The sequence below is a fragment of the Globicephala melas genome, unplaced genomic scaffold (genome assembly GCF_963455315.2).
Source record: "Globicephala melas unplaced genomic scaffold, mGloMel1.2 SCAFFOLD_75, whole genome shotgun sequence".
Classification (NCBI taxonomy): Eukaryota; Metazoa; Chordata; class Mammalia; order Artiodactyla; family Delphinidae; genus Globicephala; species Globicephala melas.
The window spans coordinates 680,324-693,939 of NW_027207251.1; the positions used below are offsets into that span (position 1 = coordinate 680,324).

General features: G+C 43.9%; 1 pseudogene; it reads right to left on the reverse strand.

The window, feature by feature from the left end:
- Positions 1-6,418: 6,418 nt before the first annotated feature.
- On the reverse strand, positions 6,419-6,967 carry LOC115850464 (malignant T-cell-amplified sequence 1-like; annotated as a pseudogene).
- Positions 6,968-13,616: the final 6,649 nt, after the last annotated feature.

Below are 13,616 nucleotides of genomic sequence, written 5' to 3' on the forward strand. Positions count from 1 at the left end.
CTAGAGTATCCTAGAGTATCCTTTACTCTAGGGCTTGTGATTAGTTCCACTTCTAATATGCACAATTTCTGGTGTCTTAATTGAATGCCCCATGTATTCAAGGAGGTTTCTTCACTCTGGCTGGTGAGGATTCTCAGCCATACATGAACTTTGGAAATTATTTAATGTACAGTTCTCCAGTAATTGTTCTTTCTGCAGAAACTGTTCCTTCCCAGCCTTGTGAAATTTCACCTGTGTGTGCTCAGATTAGTACTCGACAGAGACTCAGAGGGATAATCAGGCAGTGGTGGAGTTCTCTCTCTGGGTAGCTCCTTCCTTTTGGATGCCCTGCCCCTCAAATGATCGCCCCCTGGACCTCCCAACTCACTGTGTTCTCTCCCTTGCTCTTCCCTTGGAGTCCCTTCCTCTCAGTTCGCCTGTAATTTCTGGACCACTGAAAGTACTTGCATCTAAATCTGTCTTCTCCTGCTCCTATGTAAAGTCTCAGTAGCATCTTCCCCTGAATGATGACCATGGATGAAACCTTCCCCAGCTACTTTAAACTCCCCTCTGGATGTCTCCTCTCATCCAGGCTCAGTGAGTCAGAATCATCCATGATCCATTTTTTCATGCTCAACAAGATGTCTGGCCATGTTGAGTGTTTCTCCAGTGGAGTGGGTTGAGCAATGATAGACAAAGAGAGACGAGCAGACGGCAGTTAGAGACCATGTCAGGCTGTGGTGGGCATGAGAATGAATGACACTGCTAAGAAGAGGAACAGATTATAGAGAAGTCACAAGGGTAGAAGAGGTTGGAAAATGTTTTCAAACACAGATCGGGGAGAAATCTGGTAGAGGAGAGGTTGAATTTATAATAAAATAAAGAGAAATGACCACTTCTAAGTTCCTCAGAAAAACTCAGTACCTGCTATCTTACTGGTAACATCTTATCAAATGTTATTTCAGTTAGAAATACTTTAGGCTACAAATCCTTTAGAAACTATCCTATACAGATTTTAGCAGTAGAATAACATAAGCCAAAGTTATGCATTGCAGCATTGTTTGTAATGTCAAAAGATGGTTGAATATTAGTGTTTATCCCAATATGGACTGGCAACATGCATTATAGTACATCATCCACTCAGTGGACTGCTTTGTAGGAAACAACGTCCTGATAGAAGTTTTTTCCCCCAGATATTTTTCAACGGAATATAAGGAAGATGTAATGAAACATTATACAACTACTTATGTATTAAAATGTGGAGTGAAGGAAAATATATATTCACATTTTCTTGTATACCCATAAAAAGACATTCTGGAATGATACCTGGAAAATCAACCACAGTGGCTAACTTTGAAGACAGGGGTCCTGGGCAAGGGCGGGTGACAGAATACAACATAAAGTATTTAATATTTATAGGTTCTTGAACCTTCTACACATATTATCAACTTCTCATAAATGTGGACATTAAATTCTTTTTAAATCTCTAAAGATTAAAAGTTATAGCACGATTTCTACCAACTGAATGAAAGTCCAATTTGTTTTTCCAGAAAGATTATCCGGCTTCCCTAAAATGTCTACACATGAGAATTTTCTGGTGGCTTTTGCTTCTTTTCTTTCACTTTGGAAGCAGTTTTCTGATTCATAATCCTTTGTGTTCTTCCTTTCAAAGAACATCTACCGCTGCTAATTTTATGAGTTAAGCTTGATCTAATTTTCTTACCTTTTTCCCCATTTTTCCCTATGAAAAGACTCTGTACATTCATTATCAGTTGAGACAATACTTAGATAATTCATAAGGCTAGGAGGACAATTATTTGCCTTAATACTTGAATTCTTTCTCTGCATCTGACATATTAATAATGCCAGTAAGATATTGTATAAAACCGTTGCCTTTATTATAATAAGAAATATTAGTCAGGAGACCATATCTTAAGCCTGATTGTAAAACCAGCAGCCATGTTAACAGTGAGGAGATGTGAGGGGATATTTCATGTGGAAGAGAGGAGAGCTCTCTTCAGAGGTTTAAAGGGTGTTTAAAAGCATGTAGAGCTCGGCCCAGTGGATGGACCATTTGGGAGTCGCTCCCCAGGGATACATAGGAGAGAGTCCTGAGCATCTTGAGTGCTGCACAATGCGGTGGTCTGGAGTGGTGGCTGTGGACCCCTCTGTAGATCAGTAGAGAAGAAAGTTGCAGCCTTGTGTCTGTACAAGTGTGTACAAGGCGATCTGGCCTTCAGAAAAAGAAATTTGACTAAATCGCATATGGTCTCAGCTCTAATAATAAGATCTTTTCTTGAATCCATTTCTTTTTCCTCTCAAATTCTCAAACCCGAGTAGTTATTCTGCATGAGACAATTCTCTTTTAATTCCATTCTTCAATCTCAAATATGTAGCTTATCTTCAGTAAGTACCTGTCCATCTTTATTCTTTAGACAAGATAAGCAAGAGGGTCATTTTCTTATCAGACTTTAAAGGAAAACAAATACCTTTACATTTAGACTTTCTAAGGTTCTAAATTTGTTTCATGTTCCCACAGTAATATCTTCAATCCTGAGTTTGTGGCATTTTTACCTACTTCAGACATGACTCTGGGGAGTGAATTCGTTGTGGGACCTGACAGACCACTGGGATTTTGAACACTTGGCAGTTAGATGTCCATTTATAGAAGTGTTAACAACCAATGGAACAATCAGCATACAGTCCAGGGTTACAGGGGTGACAGCCGCGAGAAGGCGACCTATGGATGACAGAAGAGATCGGCCTTCTGACAAGCAGTTGCATTTCACTGCGAGGCAAAGAGAAAGTGCCTGCAGATACAGAGATGCCATCAGCAGGGAGCAGGGAAACTTCACCCAGATCTGTTATCAACAAAACCGTCAGAAGTCAGTCATTCCCTGGGCTTATTTGTGCTTCCTGTTTCTGCACTCCCTTGTGCTTCGAGACTGCTCTGCTGAGTTGATGTTCTCCTCCATGCTTTTTCTAAATCTCCTCTGGGCCAGGAGGATGTAGGAAGTAGAGGTGTTCTGTGGTGGATCTGCTTCGTATAACACATCTGACTGCCTTGCAGCTGGGACAGTACGTGTGCTGAGTGCCGACCTGCCTTCCCAAGGGTGTGGCTGGGGTGGGACCAGAGGTCTGAATGGGGAGGGGAGGGTGGTAATGGTTCCTTTGTTTTCTTTCACTCCCAGGTCAGGAGATCTTAATCTGAGGGGCTTAGGGAGACCAGGGAGCCTGTGGCCTCCCTGAAGTCATGTATAAAATGTGTTTGTGCACAGGTTTTTATTCAAATAAAATTAAATGCCCTGGATTTACCCTTTCCGAATATTTTAGCACTGTTCCTAGTCTGTACAGATCCTTGTGCACTGGAGTAGAACATAGCTGCAGTGATTTCAACACATTTCCATTGTGAACAGTACCTAGTAAAGTAAGCTTTCTGAGTCAAGAGCGAGTGGTGGCTGAAAAGGTTTAAAAACATCCTATGAAGTGTCTAGAATCGGGAGTGTTTGATCTGCATTCTACTGGAACATTTTAAGGTCTAATACTTTGTTTTCCACTTGTGAGCAGCTAGGTCAAGTTTTTTTGTTCCCCCAGACAAGAAAACCTAAATATATAAAGTCTATGTGTCTGGCCAGGGTCAAAGGACAAACTAGTTTAGGGATGGTCACAGTCAGACTTTTCTCATTACCAGAAATTAAAGTGGCAACGAGTATTTATGACACAAACCCTAAACGCATTTAATTATTGGATAATCTCGATCTACAGAGAGGCAAAGTCTCTTCCTGTGGTTATTTGTAAATACTTCATACAGATCTATTTAAATGGCTTTGCGCTCTTCTAGGATTATTCTCCCGTGACAATGGCCAGGACTTAATGCACTTATGCACAAAACTATTTAGGTTCCTGCTCAAGTGCGATAAACTGGTTAACAACAAACCAAACCAGTGAGCTGTTTTTTAAACTGGCTGATGGTGCCACCTACTGTCCAGTCTGTAGAAATGAGCTGGGACTGGAACCTGAGCCTTATCTACTGAGAGCCACAGAAACTAGGATATGAAGGGGAATTAGACTCAAGTCTAATTATACTTTCTAATTATACTCTATTTATAATGAGTTACATAAATAGTTATATCTATACCCTCTCCCCAACATTCCCAATCTCAGGTTACAGAAAATAAAACATTAGAAAATTATTTTAAATTGTGGCAGATGTAGGAAACAGTATCAGGCTATCATGTGCTTTCTGTAGATGCAGATTATCCAGTACCAAAATGCCTTTAGGGCTCTGCATCAAACATGCTCTTTGCCATTTCAACTCCTAGTGATGTCCGAAGCCCCGAGCCCCCTGAGTAGCGGCCCCTGCTGTGGACTCGACTGTATTTACTTTACACTGTGTTGAACAGATGACAGAAAAAGAAAAAGCTCTAAAAAGGAGGAAGATTTCAGGTAAGCAAAAATAGTATTTTAAAATATTGATTTGGGTGTTTTGTTTTTAATGGACCAATCCATGATAGAACAGGCCCAGACGAGGTTTGAAAATAAAATGTATATTTTCTTCCCTGGAGAGATACTGGCAGCCAAGTTAATTAAAACATATGCTTTCTAGGAACCAGGCATAAATTCTCACTTAGTTTAGACAAATAACTGATTTCCAAGCTGGCTTAAACCCAGCGAGTGCTCAAGGAATGTTCTAGTGACTACTGTGCAGTTAGGGTTTTATTATTTGTTCTTCGAGTGTGTTCTGTCTCTAATCCTTAAATAAAAACCCATTCTCGGGCTTCCCTGGTGGCACAGTGGTTGAGAATCTGCCTGCTAATGCAGGGGACGCGGGTTCGAGCCCTGGTCTGGGAGGATCCCACATGCCGCAGAGCAACTAGGCCCGTGAGCCACAAGTACTGAGCCTGCGCGTCTGGAGCCTGTGCTCCGCAGCAAGGGAGGCTGCGATAGTGAGAGGCCCGCGCACCACGATGAAGAGTGGCCCCCACTTGCCACAACTAGAGAAAGCCCTCGCACAGAAACGAAGACCCAACACAGCCAAAAATAAATAAATAAATTTAAAAAAAAAATAAAAACAACAACAACAAAAAAAAACTTATCAATGAAAAAAAAAAAACCCATTCTCTTCCACGTAACTTACTATTTGACTTGACTCTAGGCTGTATGACAAAACATTTCAGTTATCACATGTAAAATTGTGCGTGTGTGCGCGTGTTTTTAAATACAAACAGTGTACACTCTTGTTCAAGTTCATCCTGAGTTCCAAGTACACACAAAAAAACCCCTGAATACTTCAGAGTAAAAGTACAATTTCTCGTTCATACGTATCAAGGTATCCATGGTTCATTTGTATGTATTCTGACAACTTAAAAAAATTTTTTTCAAATATACTTTTATTTACTCACAGATAATAAAGTTTCATTTTTACTTGTCTTAAATACTGTGTGTTGCCTTGCAGCTTGCTTTTGTCAGGTAACAGCATGACTTTGAGGTGTCACCATTTCCTGCTTTGGGGTTTTCCACTGCTATTTGAGAACACTGCAGAAAGCTTTCCACAGAACCACATAATACTGCTATAAGCGTATCCAGGTTCATATTTCATTTCTATCTCTCACCTTCATGCTAATAACAATATGCATAATTAAACGTTTCTAAGTTTTCAGAGATAATTTTCTTTAAAGTGAATATAAAGCCCAGTCACCAAGCAGTTTCTGTGGTGTCTTGTCTTATTCTAGTTTCGTCTTGAATTCCTTAAAACTTTGAGGCGAAAACTTCGTTGTAAACTTTAGGTTAAACTGTAGGTTATCTCTAGCGCAGCTAATTCCATTACTGACATCGGTGGTAATAACCCCTTTTCAGATTAATGCTACTAAAAATATCTAGTACATTAATGACAAAAACAAAGTTATTACAAGTCAGTTCATAGCATGAGGCTTTGGAAGTCCGCAGGAGCCGGGAGCTGCCTGTCCGTGTGTAGGGGCTGAGGCGTCTCATCGTCTCCCTTCTCCAACATGAAGGGCTGAGGGGGGCTCTGACTCCGCAGGGATGTCGAGAGGAAAATCCTCCAGCCAGTTCAGTGCCTCTACACTTGACTCTTCCATGCTCGGTCCTGTCCAGACGCTCACATGAGGGCACCTCAGGTGACACACTGAGAATTCAGTCCCGTTTGTCTTCTCGCAGCCCCACCAGCACACTGGCTGGGTCATGAAGCTCTTTTGGGAGAGTTATAGCCTGATGGCCAGGAGAGGACACAGGGGCAGCTGGTCTGCACTCTTTCCGAGCAAGGCGGCAACAGTTGTTTGTTTGTTGGGTTCTCTTTTCTGCATGTGTAGAATTTATTCAGCATAATCACAGGGGCATTGTAGTCATGCTGTCACACACACACACAAACACAGATATTGCACCACATCCATGTGGAGCCCAAGTGCATTCCATCTGAGACTTACTTATATGCTTTTACGTGCCACAGCCCACCTTTTATATAATACATGTTTCAATGCCAGTTGCTGTGTTCACTTTCTCAGCATCATCTGCAGACATCTTCACGACTGCAGCACCCAGAGCAAGCTGTTTTCCTTCTGCCTCAATTGCAACAATCCTATCTGCTGCAGCAGAGCAAAGCTTAGCTCCTCGAGAAGCTAAGTGTAGACACGTGATATCAACTCCTTTGAGTACAAATTTGATGGCTCCTTTATCCACCTGTTGGTGTGGAAAAAGCGTCTTTTTTTTATCTTTTTCTGTGTGGAATAACCTTGGGGTTGGATAAAAAGACCCTCTCTTTTTCTAAATAGAATAACTCTCCAGTCACTGTAAAGATTTCTTTCTGTTCATAGCATACCACTCTTTTAACTGGTTCCTTCTTAGGCATGATTAGGTGAAGCCATGGTTCAATGTCTGGGAATGGTTCTACTTGTTCTTAATACCCATAATAGCAGGTTTTCCACTGGATGTAGCTGAACACATTTTCTTTTTAATCAAATTTCTTGAACATGTTTCAAGGTGAAAGGGTGATGATAGGGAAGGGCCAGGAATGGCGAAAAATAGACTTAGCAAGGATCCCGCAGACCCCCTACACCTGGAAGGCAAAAGGGATGGTGGCAGCTGGGGTCGTTACTCACAGGTGACGCATCTGGCCGCACTTTTCCAGCTCTGGGGAAATCTCACTCCTTCTGCTCCTTCAACTACTTCCTCCGACTATTCATATGAGCACTGAGGCAATTTGGGGTGTTCTTTGGGGTTACCAATTTCTCCCTAGGGCTGGTAGCTGAAAGGGTGGAAGTTGAGCAGTAAGAAGGGACCAAGCACTCATTCTTGTTGCAAGAACCGGATGGAGGGGCGGCACCTGGTCTACACAGGGACGGTTGGCCATTTCTGCAGGCTCACAGGGATCAGAAGAGTGTGGGCTTCAACGCTCAGGGGCATCCTCCTGAATTCCACTACCAAGTTAGGGTCCCTCTCACGGCGCTAACGTCCCACGGGCTAGCAGACCTCTGGTGAGTGGCTGACTAACCTCGTCTGGGACTTGGAGCCTGGCTACTTTAACTAATAAATTGTTGATGAAAATAATCAATAAGCAATCTATAATAGGAATAGACAAGCATCTGATTTGAGCCAAACTGTGGACTATAGCCTGGAAGACAACCCCTTAGATAGCTCTGAAGAACTGTCCCAGGTAAGCATAGTTTTCAGTACAATTTTATATATTTTCTGAACAAAGAACATTAAAAAAGTGAGGGATACATTCCTTTAAGGTTTCAGGGAAAAAGGCAAACACAAAACAAACAAACAAACAAAAAACAGATCAGCTCATACACAGCAAGTCAGCATGGCCTTGGCACCTGGGAAATGAGGCTTATTATTGAAGGAGCTTCAGGATTGGCGTCCCAGGAAGGGAGGCATTTCATCTTTATTTTTAACATGGACATTCTTTACTTCTGGTCAATGCACTCTTTTCTTTAATAATTAAAGCAGAAGCACAATGTATGTTTGATAGGCCACACGCAGGCTGTTCTACTATGCATAACACTCAAGTTAACTCCTGTATAAGCCAGACGACGTCCCCATACCTCAATATGTGAAAATATCTTTATCAAAATCCTCGGTCTGGGTGGGGGTTTCAGCTTTATCTACTTTCTTTCTACCCGGAAGGTCCTCTTCTTGTTTGATGGTGACTAGCAATTACTACCCTGTCACCTGTGAGAGTTTGCACACCTGGACCATCGCCTATTCCAGACACTATGGGTGCCCCACCTAGCCCGTGGACGGGTCCTTGCTACTTCCAACTGTGGAGCAGTCTAGCTCCCAATTCCCCCTCATCACTGCTTTCCCCCCGTCACAAGTCAGTATCTCTGGAAGGGAATGTTAACATGGATTTTGGCAAGCAGAGTGCAACTTAGGTGTCAACCTCTGTGACAGGGCAGAGAGGGAGCAGGATTGGCCAGATGGCATAGTTGAGCAGGTGTCCGGCCCCGAGGAAGCCTTGGCTCAGCCCATGGGGGCTCTGAAGCATATGTGGCCATCACAGGTGTTGTAAGTGCCCCTTTGCACTTGACCATTGGGTGTGGCAGCCCTGAGAGGGTCCCATGCATGGTTGAGGCTGCCTGAGGGGATCTTGGCTGGAAGTTGCCTGTTGATGGCACTCCAGCATCTGGGAAGTGAGTGTTTTCTGGGCCAGAGGTGTGGGTGGCACATCCGTGTGCACCCTGAGTGGTGCCCCATATATTAAAGATGAGTAAGTGGGGAACACATTAGAGATATTTGTCTTGTCATCTTCACCCTGCTGCACCACCTAACATGCTACACTACCTGATTCTGGTGGTAAACAGTCATGATGATTAAATTTCTTTAACTTCATTTTGAATTATTACTGTAAAATAGATTGTTTCCTTATATTTACTACATATTCTGGTAGCAAAGTCTCACTATTATCAGTAAAATGAGTTTAGGTTCATTGTGAGTTGTTACCCTGGAGGCTATTGAAATAATGAGGATTCTATTTTCTCACAATGTACAATCTAAGTAGATACACACTGTTGATGCTGGCACACAGAGGGGCACATCTGGGGGAATGTATTAAACAAACGTGACATTAAACACACTTTAGGTAAAGGCATCTTGGGACCTTGGGCCAAATACCACTAAGGGATGGAGGACTTCGAGTCAGCTCTGCACAGAAGTATCCAAAAATAGCCTGAAGATACTACACAATGAAAGCCTATTCTTTAGTTTGTCATAATTCCATCACTGGGCAAGTCTTGGTGAGTCATTTGTTGTTGTTTTTGTTGTTGTCGTTTTGGTTCTGCTTGCAATCTACTGGTGCCACTGAGAAAAAATTTTCAGCTGGAGGAATTTTTCCTCAATCCCCTATCCCCAGAGGACTAGTGGATGTAACCGGAGACATCCTGGGTTGTCACGCCTGAGGAGATGCTAGTGGGTAGAGGTCAGGGCTGCTGCTCAATATCACAGAACTCACAGGACATCTCCCACAGCGAAAAGTTATCCAGCTCAGAATGCCGTTAATCCCCAGGTTGAGAAATCTTGCCCTAGAGCAAGAGCAAAGGGCTTAAATATCACAAAATGTGCCTTCTGAACATTTTGAGCAGAGTATTGGACTAAAACCTCCCTACAAAAAGTGAATAGACTTGTTGAGGTTAGTGCCACTGTGACAACTCTTGTGGAAAGTCACCCCCACGGGATACTGTACCTCTCATGAGCTTTCAGTGTAGTTGAGCTTTAAAAGCCTGACACAAGACTGGAACAACTTTGGTCTTTCTCACCTGGTCTTTGCAAAACTCTAGGAGGAGAAGCTAAAAGGATCATATTATCAGGGGGAAAGCAACATGCAGATGAAACAAGCTGTGAGAGCTTTAGCCCCCACCACAGGCAGTGAGGTCTCTGGAGCTCAGCTGCAGTCACAAGCTGTGTGAAGCAGCTTAGGAGTAGATGCTTGTGCAGTTTAGCCTCCTTGACCCCAATAAATATTCATTCAATGCCTGCTACATGCCAGACACGGAAATGTCACAGCCCAGTCTCAAGCAGCACCGCTGTAAGCCTGGACACTCAGGACGTGTTATAGGTTCTGTGATAGACACCAGAAGCAGCCTCAGTTGAGGAGAGCACAGAACACAGACTAGCCATTGCAGAGGATCTAATTTGTAAACCTTGCAGCTACAAGGGTCCTGCTCACGTGTGAAGCCAAAGAAGTGCCTGATGAATGGCTGATATCCTTACACTGAGTTTACCAAGAAAAGCTGCCCGTCTGGGGGGCTGAGAGAGCAGCCCCGTGAAGGACGTGGTAGAGCTGCCGCCACAGCTGCCTGGTCCCACCGCCCACACTCGGCCAGCTTCCTCACCTCACCTCTCACTTCGTTCATCTTTTTGGCTGAATGAATACATGTCTCTATTTGACTTTTCTCTGACATTTCTCATTTGTCTGGATGGTTAATCAATAACATTTTAAAAGTAGTCGGACAATTTTGACCATATTAGGTATTTTGCAGGTGTTTCTACCTTTAGTCCCTGTTTACTCTGCCATCTGGAATACAATGACAGCTGATAAATTTCCCAGTGACTAATCTTTGCAAATCTGAGTAGAAATTAGAAACCTCTAAAGCCGTAGTAAATTGAGTGTATGAGAATAGGCTCAATGAAGTTCTGAATATATTTAGTCACGCCAACCTTATTAGGGGAGTTTTTTTCTTATTGTATTTTTGGGCTATATCTTAAAACAATGCACAGCCTGTGCTTAGGTGGCTAGCCTTAGCAAACTACAATAGGTGCTACCATGCACACCTGGGGAAAGTCAGAGTCGCCTTTAGTTGTCCTGCGCATCCGACCACCTGGCGAGGGGAGAATAACAGCAGGGAAAGTCTCTAGTGACAGCAGGTACCCAGTTATCACAGCTCTAAAAGGAGGAAGATGGGGCAAGGCCAGCTCACTGGCTGCAGGGAAGGTGCTTACGACTGGCTGTGGCCCCCAGCCAACCTGATAGCAAGCCTGAGAGCCTCAATGAAGGGAAAGAAAAGAGAGACAGGAGGGAGGAGAACAGTGGGGGAGGGTTAAATTCACCTCCAGGTGTCAAAAAACAAGTGTCACAGCAGAGACTGGGGAGGAGAGGGGGTCAGGTGAGAGGAGCCGGTGAAGAAATACCTGGAGGACGCTTCCTCCCCTCTCCACTCCAGACGGGGCGCACGGGGCGGGCGACAGTGTTTGCATCCACTCCCCTCACTAAGAATGTGCGCTTCAAGCTGCTCTTGAGAACACACCTCATTCTTCACTGTGACTGCAGGTTGGGTCTTCTCTGCCCACCTCCCCCTCACATTTCCCTTTGCCCTGAAGTCTTCATTTTTTCAGGCAAACAGTCTGGCTCAGTGGGAAGAGCTGAGCACCCAGGAGGCAAATCCTGGGTCACAGGTGTAATATATATTCATATTAATAGCTTATTTATATTTATTAATTTAATTTATTATAATAAAATAATACTATATAAATAAATGTACATATAATGTAAACAAAATGTTAAATATGATATACTAATATTATTTTAATATATCAACACTATATGTTCATATTAATCATACATAGGCTGATTTACTTAGTGACATCCTTGGCATGAAGAAAAGCGAAGACTATAGAAATCAGAAGAACTGAGAACTTTGAAGATCTTTGAGAGAACTCCATGCCCACGATGTAAATGGAGAGAAGTATGTGAAGGGCTCCTGGCCAGGGCTGCTCACAGAGATATTCTAGGCTCCTTGTTTACTAGGTCAAGAGTGAATCAGGGTGCCCCAGATGTCTGGATAAAAGCAGGAGCCTAGGGTCCAGGGGCCAACCCCCGTGGACAATGCCTGTCCTTCTTTCACCACATTGCAGTGGCCCAGCCCGCCCGCGCATCACCTCCTCACTTAAACTCCTGTGAACAAAAGTTACCACTTCTCCTACACAATGCAGTGTGCGTGTTGCAGAAGAATTGGCACCTACCAAATAGTGACGAACATCTTAACACTACGGAGAGAGGGAGAAGGAGAGATAGATGGACAAATAGGTAAGCATGCCACAGTTTTAGACTATAATGTAAAATTTATGAAAATAGAAAGTAATGTTAAAACTCTTTAGCTCTCATGCTTCCCTGGGGACGCAGTGGTTGAGAGTCTGCCTGCCGATGCAGAGGATACGGGTTTGTGCTCCGGTCCGGGAAGATCCCACATGCCGCAGAGCGGCTGGGCCCGTAAGCCATGGCCGCTGAGCCTGCAGCTCCGGAGCCTGTGCTCCGCAACCGGAGAGGCCCCAAAAGTGAGAGGCCCAGGTAATGCAAAAAAAAAAACAAAAACAAACAAACAAAAAAAAACCAAAAAAACCTCTGTAGCTCTCAGCTTTTATTTTTACCAATGCCTTCATTAAACAATTTATCAGTCATCTAAGTACAGTAGATTCTAAATCATAAAATAGGATTTTAATTTTGAAGTACTGTAGTTTTCTACATTACCAGAATGTACCTTCAAATCACCCAATGTCTTCTTAACCAAAGCAGACATTTGTTGTATATTCAAAGACCCTGTCAGAATGTTCCCAGGAGGTTAAAGAGGAGTTTACTGGAACATCATCTGCCCTTCCCCTGTTGCCAGAAGTAAGAGTGTTTATTAATTTTGAGAGAGCTTGGTGAACTGGTTCAGCTCCTACACATGCAGAAATTGCTTGTTGACCAACATGCTCCACTAGGTTCAGCCTCCACTTGAATGTGCCCTAAATCCCGAGCGACTAAGCAGACCAAGAGCCTCGCTGTCCCATTACCCCCTCTGCTTCCACCCACCAGAGTCATGGGCCCAGGGGATGCAGAATAGGCTGGACTCTAGGCCGCTCCTCTCCTCCTACACTTCCCCACTCACAGGCCCAGAGAAACCAAGCTCTTTCCCCTGACTTAAGGAGGAAGGAGATCCAGCAACAGTGCCAGAAGAGGCACATAGGAGGGGCCCTTGCACTCCCAGAGGACCGTGGACTCTTCATGTAGGTTTGAGTGGAACATGGTAGCTGGAAGAGACTCAGGACCTGACACCTATGGGACTTCACCTGCTGTACAGACTCAGAAACCGTCTGTGGGCTGTGCGAGCTGAGGAACGGTGGGGACACTTGGATGGACTGGAGGTAGAGGGGAGGGTTTTCCCTGTTGCAAAGCACAGGCTGTGGTCTTTCTGGGCTGGAAATATTGACAGCTCAGCACCTAATGGAGGGTGTTGGTTGGAGGTATCCTGGTAGTAGAGTTTCTTAGGGAGGTGAGAGGAGATTCTGGGAGGATGCAAAACACTTCCGAGAGCCTTGGGCCACACACCCAGTCTTCTGACACCAGAGGTGGAAGGTAGCAATTTCATATATTTAAAGCTGTCCCAGGTCAGGACAGCCGATTTCCCAGGGCCTGAACAGTGAGGAATACAGTTGGGTGTTGCTAACGATGAGCAGTGTCCCTGAGAAGAGGACAGACAAGGGTTCCCGAGCAGCCAGAACAAAGGCTATTGAGTCAGCAAGACAGTCATGAAGGGGGTGAGGCAGACACTATGCTGGAACTCACAGCAATCTTTGCCCTTGTATAAGCCCCCACAGTAGAGTGAAGTGTTGGAAGAGGGAAGGGAAGATGAAGGACTGTGAGG